At 40.9% G+C, this 26,023-nt stretch overlaps 1 protein-coding gene across 6 annotated transcripts in view; it reads right to left on the bottom strand.

Moving 5' to 3' along the window:
- Window positions 1-26,023, bottom strand: part of TNS3 (tensin 3) — a 247,381-nt gene that overhangs the window by 196,436 nt on the left and 24,922 nt on the right. For 2 of the 6 annotated variants that reach the window (XM_084510045.1, XM_084510047.1), the window contains exon 1: window positions 15,880-16,070. The exons of 3 other annotated variants lie outside the window; for them this stretch is intronic. The gene's annotated coding sequence lies outside the window, so the exon portion shown is untranslated. Of the gene's footprint in view, window positions 1-15,879; window positions 16,071-26,023 lie in introns of those variants that run through there. One more of the 6 variants, XM_084510043.1, reaches the window with a different exon arrangement.

The following is a 26,023-nucleotide window of genomic DNA, read 5'->3' as shown; positions in this document are numbered from 1 at the left end:
GGCCATAGGTCAGCATACATCCAGGAGACTCCACCCTGTCCCCACACAGTCCCTTACTCATTATTCACATATAGTATGCAGCCACCACCATGTTGTGTTTATGCATGATAAAACCTTGAACTGCAGAAGTCGAGATCAGCCCTGTCTAATTTACTGCTGACAGAACAGGTAACAAAACATTAGTACCGGGACCAGATCCTTTTAAACAAAGGAATGTTGTCATTCTGCAAATAAATACAAAATAGAGTTCAGTGTTTTTTTTTTCTTAGAGGAAGCAATAAAATCCTTAAAAGCTAAACCAAACCAAACCCTGGAATTCAGCAACCTGAACTACCATACTCCAAATACCCAAGTATTAAAAATAAATCTTTTCCATGCAAAAAATAAACATATACAAAAGACACTAATTGTTTAAGACCTGTACAACAAGCACAGATGCCCTTTTTGGTCTTCCTGCTCACTTGTGCTGAACTATATGACAGAATCAAATCCTAATCTCAGTTCATGGATGTTTACATTCAGGGAACGTCTCATATAAACTAAGAACTCCCCTGTGACCATATTCAGTCACGGAGAGACAGCTAAACACAGCTATGTGCTGACAAAGAGGCAGACTAACAGAAAACTTCAATTTCATGCAAAACGTCATGGCATTCCAATTAGTCTGAAGATATCTAGACACAAATACAGATGGATCAGTGTCCATTTCTTAAAGAATCATAGCTCAAATAAGAGCTCTGTATCCATGCTTGCAACCTGTATTTTTCTTGCATTCTCTCCACCCAGTCTGGAACTCCAGTTCAGCAGACAGAGAGAAATGTCTTCCTGGAGGCAAGAATGAACAATCTCTCCCCAATTACAGAGCCATGTGTGGGCTATGAGCAATTTTCCAAACATAAAAGGAAAGAGAGAGTTTGCTATGTATATTAACAAGCTAAAACAAGCCAACCTGCAGATGTAAGGGATCAAAGTGTCTATTTGAGTCACCTCAGAATTAATCCCCTGCAAGAATGTCCACCACTACCCCCAGCTACACTCCCCCCTTTTTCCCTCCCAGAAGGAAAAGTCAAGATCGAAGAATGCATCCAGCTCTTTTAGATGAATACAATACTCCACAGAACACACGTGCCCTTCTCTTCTCTTAAAAACATTATGTTCTTCCCCCTCCCAGCACGCACATGCAGATAGCTAAGATACGGTTTTATTCCCATTGTCTATCAAGCACAATACCATGTTTTATTTAAAAGGTTCATGAAAAAGCTTTCACTGCAGGTTCAGGTTGAGAATAGCACCTGCGTCACACAGATACGAACGTCTTTGAAAAACGTTAAGGCAGCAAAAGCAACATTCATTATCTGCAACACAAATGCTTTGAAGCAAATTTGCTCTAGGAAACAGGAAAAAGTGATTGTGAGAAGTTAAAAACATTAGAAGAAGCAAATACAAGCATTTTAACAGGCAATTCGTAGTGAACTTCAAGAATATCATTCAGATTTGAGCTACCTCCAGTAGACTTTATTTTAGACAATACTTCAGTTAAGTATCAAAAGGGCATCTGTGATATCAAACTCTTCTACATCTTTCTTTTATGCAAGCTGAAAATTCAGAGGCCTGAAAAATAACCCCATTTTATGGAAAAGAGCACCACATTCTTCTAAGAAAGCCTTAACAATCTCAGTGTTATCATAAACGGCCTGGTTCTCTTCATACAGAAGTATCAGAATTTTATTTATTTATTTTTGCAAGAAGTAGTAGAAACTTTAAAAAACATTTCTTTGCTGTGTGAGTGACAGAGCACTGGAACAGACTGCCCAGAGAAGTTGTGGAGTTTCCCTCCTTGGGGATCTTCAAAAGCCATCTGGACATGGCACTAGGCAACCTGCTCTGGACAGCCCTGCTTGAGCAGCAGGGTTGGACCAGATGAGCTCCAGAGGCCCCTTCCAACCTTAACCATTCTGTGATTCTTGAAAAAGGAAACCTACTGGCTGACTGGTTTGCAAAAGGCTTCAAGAGTGACATTAACACTGCCAAATCTCACATCAGAGTACTGACTAGATAAAGGAGTCAATGTTACTGGGAGCTTACAAGCAAATCTATCATATTAACCATATTCTGCACACCAGACCCACTATACTAACGAGTGTGTGATTTGAGAAATTGCCACTTACAAAACTTCACTCATAAGCAACACCAGTTGCTCCAGCAGCTCATGAAACAACATCGCAAGTTGTGCCAGGCAGTGTTAACAGAATGGAAGTAAATGGTAACAGGAGCTTTAGTTTCAAATCCCACCTGTAAAATCCATCATCCATGGGCTTTGAAGTTCTCTCATTTCATTTCCACTCACAAGTTTGGCACTGACTCCTTTGCAGAGAGACTATACACAATCAGATAAAAGGGAGACAAAAACCACTTCAACAATCATCTCTCCATTTTAAGAGTGTCATATACAGTAGCTCTAGATACCCCTTTTTCATCCAGACCACAGATAAAAGCAAAAGCATAAGGACTATAATTCTCCTTAGGCTGCTCAACAAAACAGAAGAAGAATACATCATAGAAAGTTCAAGCTCCATTCAAGTCCATTTTAACCATTCCTTTTGGTAAATTGACCAGGCACTGAATGAAGACTGTGCTTTTACTTCATATAAGCCACAGAAAAGCAATCAGTGATGCCCTGACTTATATACTCTTTCAGAATCTCAATTAACATACAATAACTTAAAACCAGTTATAAACATCAGAGTTAACCATACGCCCCAAAATAACAAATGGACTATGGGCCATGAAACTTCTGACTGCTGCAAAGAGCTATACTCCATCTACTTAGATTAAGATGGCAAAAAGCTTCTCAGAGGTAGCAGGTAGACTTTATTCAAATAATGCACTCATAGCTATTAAAAAAAAAAAAAAAAAAAAAGGAAAAAAAAAGATCAGACCTTTGTGTCAACAGGAATTGCACAATGCAGAATCGTAGGACAATTCAGACTGGAACAGACTGCAGAAGTTTATCTAGTCTGGCCTCTTGCTCAAGTTTTTTGGTTCAATAAACATTTTGACTTTGAATATAAAATAATTTAAGCGACTTGCACACAGAAAAGTTTGCCCAGCAAGAAGGAATACAGAAGTATTGAGTAAAGAGAAGTAATGACCTAGTATTTTTGGATCTTGGAAACACCATGAGTTCCCTGCCTCACCACAGACCTCTGAGTTACTGTAAACAAATAGCTTATTTTTTTCCATGCAGCTGTGCATCACCTCTAAAATGGAGATACTAAACTTTGCAAGACGGGGATGACATGAAGCTAGGTACCTTTCAGAAGTAAACTGTCCAGATACCACAGTAACATATAATGTAACAGACAGAAAGGAAGATTAATATATCTGTGCATGAACAAGCTTGAAATGGCAACAGTAATCCAGTTTCACTGCACTTATAAAACGAAGTTAGCAATAAATTAAGATGTATTCAGAGGACTTGTTTCTAAAATCATAACACATTTTTGGAAGCACTGTTATGTACATAAATACTAGAATTAATAGATGAAAAGCTTCCCTTTCCCCACCCCCAGCCCCTAGCTTATATATTTCCCTCCTTCTCCATTAGAAAGTTTTGATCATTTTGGTAGGAATTAAATTCATATACAACTATTTTTGATAAATCCATATCTTGTTGCTACAGCATGGGTTTTCAAATACAAATAATAAACAGGAATACAAAAAGCATGTTGAAATACTTCTCCAACTGATATACACCTTAAAGTCAATTAACATATTATACTTAAAGAGTATCTTGCTGAAGTCAGACTTCATGTCTGTATGCATACATTTCCTCTGTCATTGGCACACACACATAGTTTATTCATTACAAATACATCACCCTAAAAGTTAAATCTCAATTCCTAGCAAATAAGAAGAAAAAAAAAGCCAAAACAATCAAAAATGTCCTCTGTATTCCTGAAGGACAAAACAGTTAATGCTAAATATGTTATTCCTCTTGCCAACTCTTAATCTCCATCAACACAGCGGTATAATAACACATGTAGATTCTGTGGTCCCAAAGTGATCTCAACTGTTGTGCTTTGCAGGAACTCTACATTCAAAGACCCATGTGGGTTGAAAATACTACCCCAGTAGTGCTCTTTCCTTTCTTCTCTAGGTCTTTTCATACCACTTGAAGCAGGAGTGTTTTCATTTCGCTTTTGCTTTCCCACCAACCATCTCTCTCCTGAATACCTTCTCTCTTGCTGAATGCAGCTCATCAAAAACTGTGACATCTAGGAAATTGTCTTTGCCTCTAGACAATGCACCTAAAGCTGTTAAAACCTTGGTTTATGTTCTAGTGACCTCAGTTGGGTAAATCCACAATTTTCCCAATCATTACATTTCTTTCTCAAATAATTGATCCAATTACACTAGAAGTAATGCACATAACAGCCATATGACACTGAATTTGCAATGAATCATCATGTAAGCATATGATTACACTTCCTTTCAGAAAGTGCATGAGAATTCAAGAAATTCTGAATACAGTAATTCAGCTAGACTTACATTTGAACTGGAAACTCCCAAATCTATCAGTATCTATAGAAAATTCTATCACCATGGTAAACAAACAAAACTGGTGCCAAATTCTGTGTCATTCAGAAATCAATGAAGCAAGTTCACCATTTTTATGGGAGCTGTCATATGCTTCATTTCCTTCACCACTTTCAAGTACAACCAAGGGAAAGATTCTGACCGCTTGAAGAGTCCTACTTTTCTGAAAAGTTTCTCACTCCTTGGCCCTACAAGTCTTCAGAGCATTTATTCACTAGGGAACAACTTGAAACAAATGTAACAGTACCCACAAGGGTAAGCCAAAGCACATAAACCAAAATGTTTTCTCTGCAAGCAAACTGCAAGAGAAGCATCCATTACCTTGAAAGACTCAAAGAAAGAAGTTGTTCAAGGATGTCCAGGAAATTAATGAAATTCACAGTAGTCAGATTGGAAGCTGAAAGCATAGAAACACGATTCAGAAGTACTATCAGGCTTCAGAGTTCATAAAGAGAAAACAGTTTCTCACTGGCAAGGGCCTGACTCTCTAGAGATAAGGCATTCCAGTTCTTCCAGAAGTTTGAAAGGAATCTCAATTTCTGCCACTTTAAAGCTTGCTTCTCTTATACCAGCAAGACCTACAGCCCTGCTTTAAGCACAAGATACATAATTCCATATGGTTAAGTAACAATGGGTATCTCCGTGCAGATTACAGCTGAGAACCTGAAGTTGCTCTCCAAAAGCTAGGAACTCTTATTGCCTCCAGGAAGACAGAAAATGAATCCCAGAGAGACCGAGGATCAAACTCTCATTGCGTATCATTTTAAATTTCAAGCTATGTTACCGATGACCATATCTGAATGAGTCACTGACAAGGAGAATATATAACAGCAGTCTACTTTGCTTGAATTTCAGTCTGTGCTCCAAACATTACTCATCACATTCTTCTATCAAAATATATTAAACTGAAGAAAAGACATTACTCACATTTCATACCAGCTCAGTTTAACCATTATCTCAGTTGAGCAGAATACTATTTTAATAAAATCTCACATCTCCAGGGAACACAAAGTTTCACTAAAAGCACGGACATACGGTACTAACCAGCTCAAATGGGTGATTACACAGTGTTAATTCATTGAACAAGGGATGACAAGATGTTTTCCCCTTCCCAAATAAGCAAAATCCATTAAAAAAAAAAAAAAAAAAGTTCTCAAAGATGCTTCTGATTACTTACCAGCTACTTCTGGCAGCATCTTTCTTTAACCACAATATTATGAAAGTAGTCAGGAATTGTATCTTAAAACTAGGCCAAGAATCAACATTTCAGGCCTTGTTTTCCTCCGAACTACTGTTCTCTACTTGCAGATTGCAGATGTCACAGCTGATTGCCACCACTCTTCCCCAGCTAGTTCCCAAGTTCTATTTCTTGGTGAACTGGGTCTGGCTGGGATGGAGTTAACCTTCCCTGCAGCAGCCCATACAGTGCTGTGCTCTGCATGTGTAGCTAGAACAGCACTGGTGTCACAGCAGTGTTTTTGTCTATTCCTGAGCGATACTGGCACAGCATCAGGACTCCCTCCAACCTCTTCCCAAGAGCCAGCGGGCTGGGGGTGCCTAAGAGGTGGGGAGGGGACACCACCAGGACAGCTGACCTAAACCAACCAAAGGGATACCATACGATGTCACACTCAGAAAAAAAAGAAAATAAAAAAAAAAAAAGGTGGAAAAAGGGAAGGAGAGGGGAGGAGTGGGCTCTTATTATGAAAACGTTCTGTCCTCCCAATGGCTATGCATATTGAGGCCTTGCTACAAGGACATGGTCAAGCATTGCTCATTGGTGGGAAGCAGATAAAAAGTTCTTTCCACTCTCTCTGTGCTTCCACATGGCCTTTGCTTGTTTTGTTTGTTGTGTGTTTTTTTTCCCCTCCCCTTTTCCCTTTAGTTAAATTATTTAATTTCCCCTTAAATATTTTTCCTTTAATTATCCTTATCTTAACCTTTGAATTGTTTTTTTTTTTTCTCCTTCAAGGCCAATGGGATGGGGTTCAACATGGCTAAGTGCTGGGCCCTACACTTTGCTCACAACAACCACTTGCAATGCTACGGGCCTGGAGAAGAATGGCTGGAAAGCTGTGCAGAGGAAAAGGATCTGGTGGTCCTGATTGATGCTCACCTGAACACGAGCCAGAAGTGTGCCTAGGTGGTCAAGAAGGCCAACAGCATCCTGACTTATATCAGGAATAGTGTAGCCAGTAGGACCAGGGAGGTGGTCATCCCCCTGCACTCTGCTCTGGTGAGGCCACACCTCAAATACTATGTTCAGCTTTGGGCCCCTCAGTACAAGAAGGACATTGAGGCCCCGGAACATGCCCAGAGAACGGCACTGAAGCTGGTGAAGGGCCTGGAGCACAGGTCCTGTGAGGAGCGGCTGAGGGAACTGGGGTTGTTTAGCCTGGAGGAGACTCGGGGAGACCTCATTGCTCCCTCCAACTACCTGAAAGGAAGGTGTGGGGAGTGGCGGGTCAGCTTCTTCTCAAAGGTAACTAGTGATAGGACTAGAGGGAACGGCCTCAAGTTGCACCAGGGGAGGTTCACATTAGAAATGAGGAGACATTTCTTCTTAGAAAGAGCAGTCAGGCATTGGAACAGGTTGCCCAGGGAGGTGGTGGTGTCACCATCCCTGGGGGTATTTAAGGAAAGGTTGAACATGGGTGGGTGACAGTGGTAGCAGGGGGAAGTTTGGACCAGATGATCTTGGAGGTCTTTTCCAATGTTAATGATTCCATGTTTTCTCTTTTGAGGAGGGGGAAGGAGAGAGCAATTGTGGTGGAGTTCAGCTGCCTAGCAAGGTAAAACCACCACAGTAGCACTACATCCTTCAGGCCACAATCAGAGCTGGGGTGCCTCATGAACTACCCTCTCTCTACCCTTCAGGAAAGATGAGGTTGTTGACAGTCTTTATTCCCCTAATGTACAAAAAGAAGGGCTATTACCTCCTCAGGACAAAATGAATATCTGCATTTCAAAGTAAAGCTGAGAGCAACAGCATGCACAACCACAGCAAATAGTCAAAGTGTTACAGTTGTACAGAAATAAAAGATAAAAAACAGTATTTTTAAAAAATAATTTTCTTCAAAATTCCTTTTCACAGCAGAGAAATGTATCTGAAAAACGAACACTCAAAGCTAAAGACAAAGTTTGTGCATGCTCCTCTTGCACTTCATGGGGGATGGAGTTCTGGCTGGTTTCTGGCATTCCCCTAGAGGCTCCAAAGGGACCATAAGTCCCATGACACTCTTCAACTCTAAAAACAAGAACATTGCTCTAAAGGAAAGCCACTGTTTCGAGAAACTCCTGTGCTTACTGAAAAATAAAAAAAAAAAAAAAAAAAAAATCACCACAAGTGAAGTGTATCCCATGAGGCAGCAGAAGAGTATCAGCAAAGGTGTTTTTTTGTTTTGTTTTGGAACAAAATTTTTAAGCCTCAAGGGCTGAACTCCATGGAAGAAAATCTATCTGGAAGCTTACATTAAAAATATTCCCCCCTTTCCATAATCAAGCATCTTGAAAAGTATATGAAATTCACTACAGACAGACGGACATTCACATAAGACTCAAGCCTACACACATACATATGTTACACATCTCACAGACAATGGAGCGGCAGGATGACTCCAAAATATTTTAAGTAACCGCGGTACATAAGGGAAAGAAATAACATAGTAAAGGAATACTGCTATCCATAAAAATACTACAGAACACGACACACTCTGCAAATAACACAAAACAGCTGGATTCAAGCTGCAGCAAGGCCATTGCTGAGCATCTGCTGAAACAGAACACCTGCAAGATTTCATAAAGCACAAAACACAGAACTTTTTGAAAATGACTTCAGAATTTTATTAAGCCAGTCGCTTCTTTCCACAGTTATATAAATGAAGTGCATAAACTTGACAATATTTACATATCATGTTTTACTTATGGATGGGAGATGCACTTCTAAACACAGAAGTGTATTGCTCACTTTTTTAAAAAATACCATCTTCCTTTCCACAAACCTAGTCAAAGAGCAGCCAAGATAGAGCAACAAATTTTTTGATACTTATAAAATTAGAGCTCAAAAATACAACATTTGATCTAGACAGGAGAAAGCATAGATGAATTTTAACAAATAAATTAATAACAATTTGTGTTATGGCTGAAATCTATTAATCTAGAAACGTATTAGCTAGAATACAGACCACTACTTAAAAACTACATCCTCCCCACAGAGTTTTGTCATATATGCCTAAATCTGTTTAATCTCACTGGAAATGCCAGATTTCCCAGAAGCTGCAGGAAAAAAAAAAAAAATGTTATATATATATATATATATAAAAACATTAGTTGTACATGATTTTTTGACCTCCCAAATCAAATCCACATCAACTAAAAAGAAACTCTAAACGTTTAAAGTTGCTGATAGCTGCAAGAATACTAACATACCTCAGGAAAGTTTTGTTTTTAAATAGCGAGACACCTTGTGTTCCAAAGTATTTCTGAGTTTTCTGGTTGTGTTTGTTTTAAAAACACAAATTGGTTCAATATCAAAATCAACAACAATTAATTTAACCATACCCAGGTTCCAGGCTCCCACTTCTTGACCATAGCAACAGGCTGCATGTTTATAAATTAAAATCAAACAACTCCTTCGTCAAACCCAAAGGGAACAGCGTTACCAAAATCCAGGCAGCTGAAATTTCTTGATATATACTTCAAAAATAATAAAAGGCAAATTACCCATACCCTGGCAAAAATACAATGTCAACAGTCCAAAAAAAAATTACATTTGGATTGCAAACACTGTAGGAAGGCCCAGATACACAAAGTAAACAAAACCTGAAACACATGTTCAGGAAATCACATGTTCCCAGGTGTACAAGCACACAATACCCCCCAGAGATATTCTTTGCTCTTGGAGTATTTTCAGGACATTGGCTGCATCCTGTAACAAGCCACTATCATCTATTAACCATTAAAGCTAAACAAATACAAAAGCTTGTGTGCACAGAAGTTGTGTTTCCATGCATATTTCCTTTGCAATTTGGGGAAAACTCACATAAGGCTGTGAACACAGATCATGTCTTCCTCTTTACTAGCCCCAGGAAGGACAGAAAACAAGGATGCCCACAATGTGGTACAGATCAAAACACTCATAAAAAAAGGAAACCCATTACAACTGGGTGTTAAAAAGCAATCCCACCTCCAGAAGAAACATCTAGTGGACTAATCTTGGTATCAAACAACCAGGAATGCTTGAGCTATGCCAGACCAGAAAACCTGCCTCTGTCAGTCTCTCCTGGTGCAGCTCTTGCACTTCACACTGAACTACCTAACTGGCAAAGGGAGAACCAGCACACACAGCATAGACACAAAAGACCACAGGACCTTTAAGTCAGGACACTCCTGATGTGGAAGACAGGTTCAAGCTCCTACTCTCCTTCGCTTCCACGTGTCAAGATGGGCATCCCACAGTGCTATGGTATCTCCATGGCTCAGCATATACTCTTTTACTAAATGAGTAAATGTATTTACTAGTCTCAGATCCTAAAATCAACTTTTTTCCCCTCTCCTTCCCTATGAGATGCCTTCCATTCCCCCTCACTCTCCCAGATACCAAGTTTTCTCCCTGATAGCAGCAAGTCATATTCACTGGCCAGTACAAATCCAGCTGCTGCCCTGTGGGGAATAGTTGGCCCACAATTTTAGGACTTAAGCTAGCCAGCACAAAGGACTGCAGCTCACAGTGGACAATAGGAGAAGGTAGTCACATCTGCAAGGAGCAGAAGCAGCAGCAACCTGGTACTGAGCAGCAGGCACAGAAGGTGCCACACAGCTGTCTAGGCTCTCCTCATCCCCTCCAGCAGAAAGGTGGCAAGCCAGATGGAAATGCCCCCTGGGCCATTTTCAGCAGCAACCACCTGCTAAATCACTAGAACAGAAACAGAACTGAGGCTTAAAAAAATAAAAAATGTATTAAGCAGAATTAATCCAGTTACTTAGACAAAAGCGGCCTAATCTGGACAGGAGGAAGCCTAGCAAAAAAAAAAAAAAAAAAAAAAAAAAAGTTTGAGATACTTGCTTGCTTAGAGAAAGTGCAATGGGTTTTACTTTTTAAATTGGTGCAAAGGAACACTGCCAGAGAAAAGATTTCTGCACAGGTCCTCATATTCACCACGATTATATTACGCAAAAACAGTCAGCCCTCAACAACTTACATACTAGTACGTTTTTTTCTTTATCATTTTTAATTTTAATCTTAACTTTTCAAATTAATTTTACTAGTAGCAGCTGCAGAAAAAGAGAGACTTCCTATGGAGGAAGAAAAAGAAAGCCAACCCATTCTACTTCAACTAAAAAGACTGCTTTAAATACATTTCTTCTGCTGATCAGTGGGAATGTATTTTACAAAATAGAGTCTGGGAAATGGTAAGCAAAAGGGTGCATGGTACGTTGAAAGTTTTATATGTGTTCTGAAGTTTTTTTCAACAGAAGAACTACACATTCACTTACATTGCAGTATTCTAGTTTACCCAACTAAAATTAACTCAAGGGAAAATAAAGAACAGTGTTTTAATTGAAAATAAAACCATATGCATGTAGGTTAAAGTCATCATCATACACTTTTTCACTATCCACAAGCATACAGCTTTCAGTAAACTAAAAGGAAAACCCAGATGCCCTCAATTCTTTTGTTTGTTTGTTTCTGTGGTTAAGGTTGAGAAAATAGCACCCCACCCTTGTCTTTCAGTATCAATCAATCCAAGTAATCAATCCAAGAATACTAGATTTAAATAAAAAAAAAAAAAAAAAAAAAAAACACAATTCTAGAAGTACATCCAGAATACATACACCTAACAGACCACCCTCCAAACACCACCACTCTTTTTCATTCTATAAAAATCACAAATAAGTACAACACCAAATGAATTAAACAACCTCTTTCTGTTATACCCAAAGCTGGAGGAGTGAAGAGTGTCCACATAGCTTAAAGACCTACAAAGACAACAGCATCTTCTCTTTCCCTGGCTGCTTAATTTCCTCAAATTCCACTGGAAGCAGGCTGCATCAACACACCTGCCCATTAGATTACTGCAAATCAATCTGTCACCTTATGCCTCCAGCAATTCATTATTTTAATTCTGGTATCACACAGGCCTGTACCCTCAGGGTAATTAACCTTGCATGCGCAAGAAAGGGAGGGAAGGAAAAAGGGTGAACACCCAGTCCCTGTGAAGCAAGACAATGTTAATTTTGTATCAGTGTCAGATCACTACAATACATGCCGCAGGCGATGGAAAATCTGCCTTAATATATCAAGCGCATGACAACCGCAACCCACCCACCCCCAAACTTACCAAGGCCTGAGTATGCAAGTCCAGTTTTGTTTCTAACCAGTGCAAGGAAACAACTTTAAAAGCACAGTTGCACAATAAAATACAACAGATTATCAATTCAAGTAAGAAAAAAGAGAGATGGGGGCTTACATGGATAAAGTGCGTTATCATTATCACCACAGACTCTCCCACATTTCTATAAAGACAGTTTAAACTTAACTCAACCTTCTTGTTTTTTCATTTATCAACTGCAGCCATTTCTGTTTATTCTGCCATTCCTGACATTGTACCAAAGGATTAATTTTAAAAGTTGAAATTAATACAATGAAGTACACCCCTGTCGGAGTGCTATGGATGTTGCAAGGAGCAGACTGCTCTATCCCCAGGTGTGAAATACTATCTTCCAGGCTGCTTTTCTGGAACTGTTTTCACTCATGAACTTATGGCAGGCCCCACTTTGGGAACACTGACCAGCTAAAACTTTAATAGCTGTGACATTTCCAGGATGCTTGCTTCCCCCAACCTTATCCTCTGCCCCTCAGTAAAATAATTTGCTGCCAAACACCTGCAAACGCTTGCAAGCAAATCCCTGTCTTCATGTAGGCCTGTGGTCTAAGAAACAATTAACCAATTCCCAAGTCCAAATTGATTTTTAGGGAGGAGGTACAGTCACCTGCTCACTTCTGCCTTCCAGCCACAAAGGTACAGAGGCCAGGAGAAACAAACAACAACAACAAAAAAAAAAAGCCAGAATCACTAGCTCCTTGTCCCCTGCCACTCCTGTTACACACATCCTCTTTCAGAGTCTCCATCAAGAGCAATTTTCCAAAAGAAGGCTCTTCAGGAATAGCTCAGGTGTAGTTGATGTACAAAGACACTCATTTGGCTTTGGTCACTTCTGGATGCCTTCAGGCCTGTATTTGAGCTTCCTGTATGGGAGGGCCAGAAGCCCAGGGCAGACTGACCTGCAAAGTTTCTTTTCTAGGCTTCCGTCCTTTGATGCCAGTCAGGCTTGGTCTATCAATCCATCTTCATGGGAAACAACAGGATTTGCTCCATGGTACTATTTTACTCAAGCAACTCATTTTAACTCTTAAACCATCAACATGAGGTAATTGAATACCTTACTTAACATCTGGACAAACACTCCAGAGAGACCTTACCAACTTCACTCAGTGACTCAGCATAAGAAAAAGCAATTACACTGCCCATGCAACAATATTTTAGGTTGCACTTGATCAGCAGAAAGTACAGCCAAAGTTGTACTTACAGGAAACATATTTGCAGAATATACACAGCACTTTTCACAACACAATACAGCAACAAACAGCAATGTGCAAGCTGTTTCAGGAGCTTCCTCCCTCACCCTCCCCCTGAAAAATAAAGCTGCAAGTTTATGAAAAGTCTTGCCAAGCTGATGCATAGGGCACATTCAGCACTCATCGCTATGGGAAGCATTGTACATCCTTAGCAGGTACACAGTAGAGAATCAGGATTTGTTCAGTATGTGAATGGGTAACAACTTGATCATTTAACAGGCAGCCTCAGTAGGAATAAAACAGAACAGTAGGCCCTAAAATTAAATGCCTAAACAACCATTATAGTTCCTGTAGTATGTTTAGCGAGTTCTAGATTAATTTCCTTCTTTTGCAAATGTTTCACCACATTTGTTTTTCCCCTTCGTTACACCTGCTCACTAATTTTAGCAATGCTTGCTAGTTTCCATCTTTTTTTCTTTTAAGAAAAAAAAAAAAAAAAGTATGTTTAGGAAATATGCAAGTAACTATACTAAATAATGTCTTACTCAGTTAAGCCTCACTGATACACAATATTGCTTCACTCTCTGTCAGTTTGGCCATTTCCAAAAAATAAGGATGGCACAAAAAAGATATGAAACTCTTCATCAGCTTGTCAGAAATAAATTTCTGTATTATTCCAGTCTTCTGCACTATTCAGAGTCTCAGTGATACTACACCTTCTTCCAAACATAGAACGTGCAGTCAAAGAGACAGATTGTCTCTTAATACATCTAGGGGATATACTCTAGTCATCCTGCAAAGCAGCACAAGCAGCAAAAGAACTCAAAACAGGGAAATTTTTCTGTATCCAGATGTACTTTATGCACAGCCAGGAAACAGGAGCGGGCCAGAGAAGGTAATGCCTACACTAACAATACCCCCAAAATACTACAGTTGTTCAGTAAAACAAAGTGTGAACTGCAGAGAGGTACACAGGGTTAAGTCAGAAATTGCAAGAAACACCGATTAAACCATTTGTGGCCATTGCCCACTCTAAATAACAGTTCCTTGTGGCACACACACGTTAAGAAATTGTATGTTTTTGTTTAATCCATGGAATACTCTTGGCAACATAACGCTAAGTTACTACCGCATGTATTTCCAACAAATTAAATGACTGAGTAAGCCTTCCAATAAACATTAGTTATTAGAAGTAACCAGTTTAATTACAACAAACAAACAAAACCTTTTGGCTATTTAAAATGAAAAACCCACTATTTGCAGTACTTCAGAGTTTCCATTTTACAGCTTCAAAGTCATCAAGAATCTCATTAATTCAAGAAAAGGTCCCATTTAACCCTTTACTGAATACTTTTAGCCAATTTACTGCAGCAGCTTCTTTTAAAAATTAGCCAGCTTAAGACATCTGTAATCACTCATGGCATTGAGCAGCATCCAGAAGTTTCCTATCAAACATCAAATAACAGACCCCAAGTCTCCTTCACGTAGCCTTCTATACCTGTGACTCCCACCACTGTTTCATTTCATACCTAGTAAAAGGTAAACATGGTGATTGCAAATGGAAAGGCTGCTACCAGATGCTCCTCAATGCAGAAAAATTATATACCACCTAGCATATAAAGAGCATTCAAATAAATAAATAAATAAATATATGCAAAATGTGGTAATGAACAGCTAATTCTAGGTTTGGGACTGAAATGTTTTGTTGAGGCACAACTCCTTGCCACTCAGAAGGAGACCATGCCAACTTCGGAGATTATGACTCTGGAGTAGGAACCATCCAAACAAATGCCAAAAGCTGTTCATGACGTAAGTTGGCAGAAGAAACACAAGGATCCCAAACCCGGATCCTTCGGGTTAGTAAGGAAAGCGTTCATAAATAACTAGACAATTTGACTTTTTCTTTCTGTCAGACAGCTGACAGCTCAAGACAGCGACGGCAAACCACTGCAAACAGGGAGAAGCTGGCCATCAAGAGACATCTGCGTTAGCACCGAAGACAACAAGCTACTCCCTTCACCACAGACGACAAAACTTTGTAGTACGGTGGGTTCAGGGCTGTCCCAACACGGCTTCGGGTTCAACACCCCCGCGGGGAGCCGCCCGCTGCCATGCAGATGTTCCTTCCAGTCGTTTCCGCGGTGGTCCTCACGAACAGCCTGCAGCAGCAGCGCTCCCTTCCCCCTCCTCCCCAAACCCTTCAGGGCTCCAGCAACTTTCCAGGAGAGCGCCACACGCCCGGGCGCTGCTCCTCAGCGCGCTGAGAACCCCCGGCGCTGGTTCAACAACCCCAGCAGCACCTCCCCGGCTCCTGCCGCCATCCCGCCCTGCCCTGCCCGCAGCAGCTCCCCGCCACCTTTGCCCCCAACAACCCTTGAACCCTCTCGCCGAGGGACGGGGACCCCGAGCCCTCACACCTGCCCCAGCCCAGCACCCCCCCGCTGCCAGCAGGCAGGCCCTGGGAGGGAGAGGGGGGCAGCAGCCGCCCCAGCCCGGCGGCGCACGGCTGGGGACAGCCCCTTTTTCCCCTTTTTTTTTTTTTTTTTTTTCTCCCCTTCCCCTTTTTCCCACCCCAGCGCGGCCCCAGCTCCCCTCTCCCCTCCGCCGCCTCTGCTCGCCCCCCGCCGCCGCAGAGCCCCCTCGGCCGCCCCGCCGGGAACAAAGCCCCGCGCAGCAGCGCCGCGGCCGCCCATGGTCGTTACCTCGCTGCCGCGGGGACCCCCTCGGCCGGTGGCGGAGCGGCTCAGCTGGAGGACGGGAGAACTAATCTCATCTCAACTCATCCTCCCCACAACCACCACCACCCCTCCTCCTCCTCCTCTAGCGCTTCACACACTTGTTTTTATTTCCTACGGTCCCTCCCGCCGGAGAGGAACCTCCAGCGCCCCGGTTAAGGCTGGGGAGGAGGCGGGGAGGAGACGCGTAGCACCGCTCGCGGCTTGGGGGCGGGGGGCGCTGCCTATCGGGCCGGGCCCCGCTCCGCTGGGCTCCGCCGATACCGGGCTGCCTCGGCCCTCCAGGCACCCTCGGGGCCCCGGGGCTGGCCGGCCCTGCGCACCCTGCCTGTGCCTTGAAAGTTTTGAGCCGAAGTGCAAGGCCTCGGAGTTGCAGTCCCGAGGACGCGAGCGCTTCTCTGTGCCCCGGCCGGCCAGCCATGGCTGCCACAGGAGGGGAGAGAGCTTGGAGCCGCCGGCAAACACGTGCAGAGCAGCTACAGCACAAAAAGCACACGGGTGCTGAGGAGTCTGCGCCATCCGCAGCAGCTGAGGCTCCAGGAGGATCCCCCAAGTCCCATCTCGGCTACTCCCAAATGCCATAGGTCCCCTAGGTACACACACTGCTGACACGCATAATGTTGATACACCAAGAACTACCTCCTTCTAGAGGTACTTCAAGAAAGGTCCTTCAGCTCCACACCTGGAGTTTCTGCAGGATCCACAAACCAGCACTGTCTTCTACCTGCTGGATCACAGCTGCTGCCATCTGCACGATCTCAGATGCCACACCAAACAGCCAAAGAGCATGCTAGTTTCAAGTTTCTTGCACAATACTTATATATTCACTGAAGTGAAGATCTAAGTGGAATTAATAAGATTGAGATGTCTAATGCAGTTCATGCTGTCAGCTGGTAACTGGGGCCTCACCTGAGGGGTGCATTCACATCATTAGAAACAAAAGAAGGTATTTGAACATTTCTCTTACGGCTCGGACCCCATGTAAACGAGCAGTGGCCATACTGACGTGACACCTTGGTACCTTCTTTTCAACAGCTGAAAATCCAGAAACAAACTCATGGATACAAATCCTAAGCAGGAACAGATACCTTACGTTGACAGAGGCAAGGTTTACAGCCCATTCTAGCACCAGGCATTTCCTCCTGGCTGTTTAGGCAGTAATACTGTGATAAACACTGGCAAATCCCTTGCCTTGAGGAGGAGGAAGCACCCCTAGAAATCCCAGAGCTAGGCTTTAAAGCTCAAATGTTGGTCTGTTGCGATGCCTTTTATTATGGGAACAGGCAAACAGGTAATCCTATGGAAGGCACTGACATTCAAATATTGAATATATTTGGTATATTGCTATCTCTGAGAAAGTAATGTAACAAACACTGGCCAAACTAAAACAAACTAGTTCCCAGACATGCTTACAGTCCCATTCGGACAAGACTATATGGTATTGCTAGGAAAGCCTGACTATATTTTAAAATAATAATAATAATAAAGACAGACAAAAATCTTTAGTATACTTTTTAAACTTCTTCTATCCCTTTGTACCAAGTAGAGAAAGAGAACACATACTACAAATCTTTTAGATGTGCAGCCCACTGTTCTTAAAGACAGTTTCTCCTAAACTTTCTGCTGAAACAATGCCATCTGCATCATCCCACTCTATGCGTCATATGTAAATAATACCTAACGTATCCCTAAATTAAGCCAAGAGACTCTGGTAATGGGATCGATCACTTAATCAGCAGTACACACAATCAGCACCTCCAAAGCCTCACAATATTTGGTGTTTTATTCTCAAAGCCCCATCACGTGGATCATTTTATTACCAGAAAATTTCACTGGTCCTTAAAAAAAAATAATAATTAATTTTAAAAAAAGGATTACAATCAGTTGCAGACTTTCATGTGAAATTTTTAAGGCCTGAACCCTTGAAATTATTATATTTAAAAAATAATTATTATATTTTTAAAAATATATTTAAAAATCTACTATTCTGTGATTTATCACTCTGACACATGACTTTGAAATGCTTGAACTTTGGCAATACTTCATATATATGCAGACATCTGCTTCTAGATGAATGTTTTTACATATAAATGGCACTAGCAAAATATATATATATATTTATTTTTGCATACCACCTGCAATGCTATGTGAAGAGTCACTGTCAAACTGTCAGGAAGTTTACATAGGGTTACTGCCACAGCACTAGGTTCGTGTAACTGTATGTTCTTTACATTTTATAACACACAGCCTTTACAAATATTTCCTTATATGTTTAAATCCATAACTATCACTTCTATATTCTGAATTTCACCCCTTCTCCCTGTACTAGGAATAGGGGGAAAATACAAAAGGAGAGGAAAAATCTATGTTTGTTTTAAAGTGCGTTAAATGTATCTGAACCTGCACAAAGGTGTAGTCTGACTAAGTTAAACACTCATCTTGGATACACACTGCTGAATCAAGGCATCTGCTGTGTGAAGGGAGTTGCTAAACTAACCTAACCCAAACAGGCTAGTGTTGTACTTTAATGACACCATGAATACTTTAAAAAGTCCAATGAATGGAGTAACAGAAAATATCTGTGTGACACATATCTTTTACACGCTGACGGTCTTTTGCTCCTGATTTAGAATGGTGTTTTATTCTTAATGTATCTACAGAAGCAGCCAAATTTGATAAATGTTTCTGTTACCCAAATAAAGCTTTTAAATCAGAATGCAGAGAGACTGCTTACTTGATCATCACTGAGCCAAAACTAACCATAGAACACTTGTCAACAAACAAGAACCTGGAGCCCAAGCTATGTAGAAAGGTATTCAGCACTATTTACCTGCTACTCTTATGTTTAAATATCACATTTCCAGACCAAAACAGATTTTTTTCATGTGCATAAAATATATACATTGATGATATATGCTATGTTTATAACTACTCTTAAGGCATACAGATGCACATCTGTTTAGTGCTGAGATTACTTCACAGTTACAAACCTTCCCTTCAGCAAAGCTCCTAAACTTTGGTACCAAAGAAAAAAGTAGGCCACTTAATACAAGTCTGTAATCTGACTTCAGTGTCAGAGATTATAAAAGAATAGTTTATTTGGAGCTTCTGTAATAGCTTTAAGCTATGTAGCATCAACAGTAGCATAAGAATTGACAGCACTTCATAAATGTCTCCCCAGCAGCTCTGCATTTTGGTTTGAACAACCACTAAACCCCAATCTGTACTACAGGCTCACTATTCTTCATGCAAGACTTGTTTTGCTATCATACAATTTTACCTTTCTTTTCTAAGGCCTTTTCCTGTGATAACAAATATAGTAAAGTTTTACCTTTCAGCTAGAGAATTTTAGAATGGGTGAATTATAAAACAAAAACAGGACGAAAAGTACTTCATAGAAATAATAATACAAAAATCCCTCCAGATGGTAGTACAAGAGACCATTCAATTGATCAGCTCCGATTTTCTTAAATCTGACATGAAGAAAAACAATCTGTTCCTTCAGGAGAACAGAACATTTGTGGTTTGTGGATTGCTATGCAAATAAAAAAATAATAAATAAATAAATAAGGATAATCAGTATCTCAGTACTGCAAAATTTGCATTATTTTCCCACATAAGCAGTTTACCAAGTTTTCTTCCAGGGGCATTTTCATATACATCTGCAAGTCAGGCAATTTCTGGAACCTATTGTACTCTTTTGGAGAAGACTGATAGGAAATTAATTGAGAAACTAACTGAGAAACTAACTAGCTTAATCTTAACAAAAGATAATAAGAAACAATTTCAGACTTAGCCAGGACTTCAGGTCTTAACATTTTTTCCATGAGCAATCAGTTCAAAAAAAGCACAAATTAACAGTGCTCATGTTTTCATGTGCAACAAGAAAAAGTAGGGTTCCATGATAAATAGGCTTTATTGTTTTCTTTCATTTTCAGTAAAACAAATCCATACAGCTGTGAGCACCAGGCTCATGTTTCACATGTTTTCAAGCCACCACACCAACTAACCATATTTAACCCCCTGTTATATGTTCTAGGAATCAACCCATATGATCTGTTTTCCAACATCGACTTCCTTGTAGGGAACACAATGTCTGTGATAGTCAAAAAGCTCATGTTAACTCTGTTGGCTCATTAAACACACTAGTGGTGTGTTACAGGTGCAGCAACAGGAAATATCAGTATAAATTGACCTTCTGAAACATTCAGTTGGTATGAATGTCAATATGAGCAACAAAAGAGAAATACAAAATCTCCCTAAAACATATGAATAACACAGTCCAGACCTTCAGTGTACTGAGGAAAATTTACCTTTAATCTAATTATCATTTGCTGCTCTGATTCTTTATGAAACAGGGATAAGGACAAGTATCTTGCACAGTATCTACAACATCTTCTCCTTCTATTAAAGTATCACATTTTCATAATAAACAAATGTATTTTTGCAGGTTATCTGCTTGCCAGGCAGAAGGACATGTGTACATTGCCCACTACAGGATAGTATAGGCATGCTAGGACTACACAGTTTTTAAGGTAGACTCATTTACATTATGGTGAAATGAGTAGTATACATGCAAATACTCATGTCATCCAATACTTAATGCCTGTGATATGACAAACATTTTCCTGGCACTTAACATTATCTGACAAACTTTTTGCTATTCTCCAGTTTCCTAGAACTGTTCCTCTTTTTTTTTTCTTTTTTTTTTTCTGTATTTTTCAGAACAACAACAAAAAAAAAAAGCATTGAGAAAAAACTACAGTGAGAACCACTACATTTGGCAAGTTTAAAAGAGAAATTGTAAAGACTGTAAAAAAGCTTCTGATGCACTATAAAACTGGTATTTTATATAACATATGCTACCATTGCTATATTCCAGAAAAAGTTGGACTCCAAAATATGCTTTCAACACAAGTCTGGTGGTACTGAGTGAGGCAAGCCAAGTGTTGATACAGTTGGAAGGAAAGAGAATTAAATGAAAAATAATACAGTTGCTGCTTTTTACTCTTCACAGAACTCAGTTCCTCTCATAGGACTTGGACAGAAGTTCTACCCATAAGGATCAGTTGCACAATCCTACAAACGTTGTGATGGAAAGCAATGAAGAATCAAACACCGTGTATCATAGAGTCAGCGCAATGTGACTGGAAGTTTAGTGCAGAGCATACAGTTGCTGAGTGGCTACTGAAAGTTCAAGAAAACAGAGAATCAAGAATACGATGTCAAAGCAGGCCTTACCAAGCCTCAGTGCATCATTCTGTGTACCCTTAGCACTGATGACTGCCTTTTCCATGGCAGCTTCAAAGTGATATATTCCTCCCTCCTCCACACAGCAAGATAGAATCCGGCTCAGAACAACGTACAGGGGATTTTTTGCGGGGGAATCACCCACATATTCCATAGTTACCCACTCTAAACCACTTAGCTGAGCAATTACACACCTCCCCCAATGCATGTATGTGCTCAGCTCCCTGTGTTCAAGAGACTGAACTCCCTGAAGTTTCCCCACTGAACTTCTGGAGACCTTGCCAGTGCTTCACAGCATATTTCTCTGGCACCAGAGTCCTACAGCCTTCTGTACTCTGTCTTCTGACTGGTACGGCCGGTGATCCTGTGCCTTGACCATGGCAAACAATTTTGCTGTTTTGTTTTGTTTTCTTTTGTTTTGAGAAAACAGCTCTGAGACAGAATCTGCTGTACATGTTGTGTGCCTGTGAACAACATATATATATGTATGTTTGTATGTATAGTACTGCATAGCCTGGGCAATATCAAGCAAGACTTCAGTGTCCTGTGGCCCAAGTGAACAGAGTGGGGACCCAGGTGGTTTTCTCCTCTAGCTTGCCAGGTGGAAGCAGAGGTGGGGGCAGGAGTTGACGCATCATGCAGACTAACACATGACTAGTGTCAATGACAGGGCCTTGACTTCTATTATCATGGAAGGTACTTCAACAAATACAGGTTACTGGGGAGAGATGGGCTCTACCTATCTACTAAAGGAATGAAAATCTTAGTACACTATGCTTTAAACTAATGAGCCTGGAAAGTGGGGCCCTAAACCATGAAACACACACACTCACGAGCAACAGGATAGAAGAGCACACCTACTGCAATGCCCCTCAACCCCAAAAAAACATTCTGTCAGAAAGGTGAGGCGGCTGAAGGCCCACATAAAACGCCTCTATACAAATGCACACAGCATGGGTAACAAACAAAAGGAGCTGGTAGTCACTGCCCAGTTGGAAAATTAACATTTGATTGCTGTCACAGAAATATAGCAGGGTGAATCACATGATTGGAGTGCTGCAATCAAGAGCTATAAACTGTACAGAAGGGACAGTCAAGGAAGGAAAAGTGGGGGAGTTGCCCTCTATGAAAAAAAAAAAAAAAATTGCACAGAGCTGTCTTTGAAGAACAGCAACGACCGGTTGAGAACTTATGGGTAAAAATTAGAGACCAAGCCAAGAAAGGAAACTTTGTGGTTGATGCCTGTTACAGGCTACCCAATCAAGGAGAGGATTTTGATGAAAAGTTCTTTCTGCAGCTTCAGGAACCATTATAATTCCAGGCCCTGACCCTGCTAAGTAACTTCAGCCACCCTGACATCTGCTGGAAAAGCAGCACAGCAAACAGCAAGCAGTCCAGGAAACTACAGGTGATAAATAGCACAACCAGAGGAGATACAATGCTGGACCTGTTGCTCACCAATGCAGAAGAACTTATCAGAGAGGTCAAGACTGGAAGCAGTATGGGCTGCAGTGATCGTGCCCTGGTAGAATTCTCAATCTTGAGGGTTACAGGATGGGCAGAAAGTAGAGTCAAAACCCTAAGTCTCAGAAAGGCAAATTTTGGGGTGTTTAAGGCACTAGTGTGTGAGATACTTTGCGAAATTGTCCTCAGAGATAAAGGAGCAAATGAGATCGGGGTGATAAAGATATTTTTCTTGGGAACAAAAGCTCTCAATCCTGACATGCAGTAAGTTAGGCAGCAGAGGCAGAAAACCAGTTAGGCAGGGGAGAAGTTAGGCAGGGGAGGCAGAAAACCAGTCAAGACATCTCAGTTAGTTTAGATATTTAGGAAGAAATTATTTACTATAAGGGTGGTGAGACACTGGAACACATAGCCCAGAGAAGCTGTGGATGCCCCAGCCATGGAAGTGTTCAAGGTTGGATGGGGCTTAGAGCAACCTGATCTAGAAGGATTTATCTGTGCCCATGACAGGGGAGTTAGAACTGGATGATCTTTAAGGTTCCTTCTAACCAAAAACATTCATTGATTCTATGATTCTATACACTAATTTTTAGTGGAGATGGGTTGATTTCCTTGAATCAAGCAAGAAAGCAAGCTTCCTCCAAGTGTGTGCATGTGCAATTGACCTCCCAGTCATGGTCCACTAGTATCAGTTATCAAGTGTCAGTGAAGCCATACAATTCCTTGCAGATGAGTAACCACAAGTTTATATGCCCGTTTAGACCCTCTGTGGACTGCAGGCTAGCTACCACTGATTTCAAGAATATATAGCCAGAGGACTGGCTTTTCCTTAGCACACATTATTTGAAAATAAGATTCTTTACATAAGGGTAAGTAGAGCCACACTCTTTAAATATGATTAAAAGGAAATTAATTTCACCAGGCATTTCCTTATAATTATCCCTTCTTAAGCATAGTATGCCGTCTCCGTAATACATAAAACCAATAGCAGTGGCCTAAGGAGCCTACATCTTTGTCCAATGACCCCACTATTGCCTGGCTCTTTTTTACAAGCCTACATACTATTTCCAATTTAAGGAAGTTGCCTTAGCTTCCACTAAAATGTCAGCTGTACAAAAGCAGTGAGAATTTAAACAGCTCATCTACCATTCACTTAGAGTGTAGGGCTTGTAGTCACTCTTCTCAGAGAATCTGATGTCTGCTTTCTAATTCAATGGCATAATTCAAAGAGGAGCTCCTAAAGAATAAAACCTGACCTGTTAATGTACATTATGAAAGGGAGATACAACAAGACCAACCTTTCTGTAAAAATATCTTCCTGTGAGTTGACAGATGTCTGCCTCCAGGGGGCAGGCACCAAATCCTGTTTTAAACACCTTTCCCCTTCACACTCCAATGTTTATAAATAATAAAAATAGCCCTTTCCTCCCCACTTTTTATCAGATGTGGAGAGGGGGAGATGCCAATTTCAATTTTGGGAAGGGCATACATTGTCCAGGGGCTTCAGGAGAGTTGCAGTTACATAAATGAAGCCACAAAGAATTAAGAAAAAACTCTCCCAATAGCTGTAACAGAATAGAACAAAGAAACAGCATTACTATGTGTGAACAAGAGACACAAGCAAGTCTTTGTGTCTTTCCAAGACTTCCATTCAACTCTGCAAGACAAATAAAAACTCCTGGAGTAGAATGAGAAGGATGAAAAGTTTTGGCATAGCAGCAACTACAAAATACCAGGGATCAAAACACCTACTTGTGCAATACCAAATCTCAGCACAGTACCTGCCAAGAAAAATTTAGGATAGAAGACAAAAAATTCTTTCATAGAAATTTTTATCATAGGGATCAAGAATGTTTTCAAAGTTTAACTGCATTTTTGGTACTCATATTGTCCTATTGTACTCAGCAAGGGTCAAAACAAAACAACTTCTTACAATTCAGCATTCCCAGCAGAAGGTTCTGAAAAGTTGCTTTCTGCCTGCTTGTAAGTTTATGCCACTGTAATACAATAGAGACAGCAATACTATTCATAGTAAGTGGCAGGAAGCACTGGCATGAGCTGTTTCTAGATCCATTGAGGAAGCCCTTAACTTATTGGGCCGAGAGCTTGTGCTACCACTGACTTGTGCTACCTAGCACTTTTGATCCACTTATGCTAACACGGCTTCCTCTTACTAATTTGGTTTACACCATCCCGAAGTTCAGACATCTCACCTACTTAAACATCATCATCCACACAGAGAGAACTACTCTTACCCTACACAGAATCACAGAATCATTCGGGCTGGAAAACACCACTAAGATCATCTAGTCCAACCTTTAACCTAGTACTAAAGTCCACCACTAAACCATACTACTAAGTTCTAAATTTACATATTTCTTGAAGACCTCCAGGGCTGGTGACTCAACTACTTCCCTGGGCAGCCTATTCCAATACTTTCAGTAAATAAATTTATCCTAATATCCAATATATTTTCTAGTGCAACTTGAGGCCATTTCTACTCATTTTATCACTTGGTGCTTGGGAGAAGAGATTGATCCCTACCTTGCTATATAGCCTCCTTGTAGAATATGATAAGGTCTCCCCTGATCCTTCTCTCCTCCAAGCTTAACCTCAGCAGTTTCCCATAAGACTTGTTTGCCAGGCCCTTCACCAACTTCATTGCCCTTCTTTGGACACACTCCAGCACCTCCATGTCCTTCTTGTAGTGAGGGGCCTAAAAATGCACACTCTATTCAAGGTGCAGCCTCACCAGAGCTGAGTACAGAGGGACAATCACTTCCCTAGCCCTGCTGGCCACACTATTTCTGAGACAAGCCAGAATCCCATGTGGCCCCATAGAGTTGCATACATCTAAGTGGAGTAGTAGGTTGCTAACTATTTCCTCATGGATTATGCTCCCCATCCCAATCTACCAGCTCAGGGGGCTGGGTACCCAGAGAACAACTGGTCTTGCTGCTAAAGACTGAGGAATAGAAGGCATTAACTACATCAGCCTCTTACTCATCTCTTGTCACTATGTTCCCCTCACATCCAGTAAAGGATGGACATTCTCCTTAGTCCTTCTTTTCTTGTTCATGTATTTATAATATGTTTTATTGTCTTTAACAGCATTAGCCAGATTAAGCTCAAGCTGGGCTTTGGCCTTTCTAATTTTCTCCCTGCACAGCCTCATGACATGTTTATAGTACTCCTGAGTAGCCCACCCCTTCTTTCAAAGGTCATAAACTTTCTTTTTTTTTTTTTTTTTCCTGAGCTCTAGCCACAGCTCTCTGTTCAGATAGGATGGTCTTCTACACCAGCTCATCTTTTAGCATGTGGGGATGGCTTCCTCCTGCTCCTTTCAGATTTCCTTCTTGAAGAGTGTTTCAGCCTTCCTGGACTCCTTTACCTTTCA

Source organism: Aythya ferina (genome assembly GCF_964211825.1).
Source record: "Aythya ferina genome assembly, chromosome: 2".
In the NCBI taxonomy this organism is placed as follows: domain Eukaryota; kingdom Metazoa; phylum Chordata; class Aves; order Anseriformes; family Anatidae; genus Aythya; species Aythya ferina.
The sequence above is the reverse complement of the archived record's forward strand: the minus strand, read 5'-3'. Positions and strand labels throughout refer to the sequence as shown.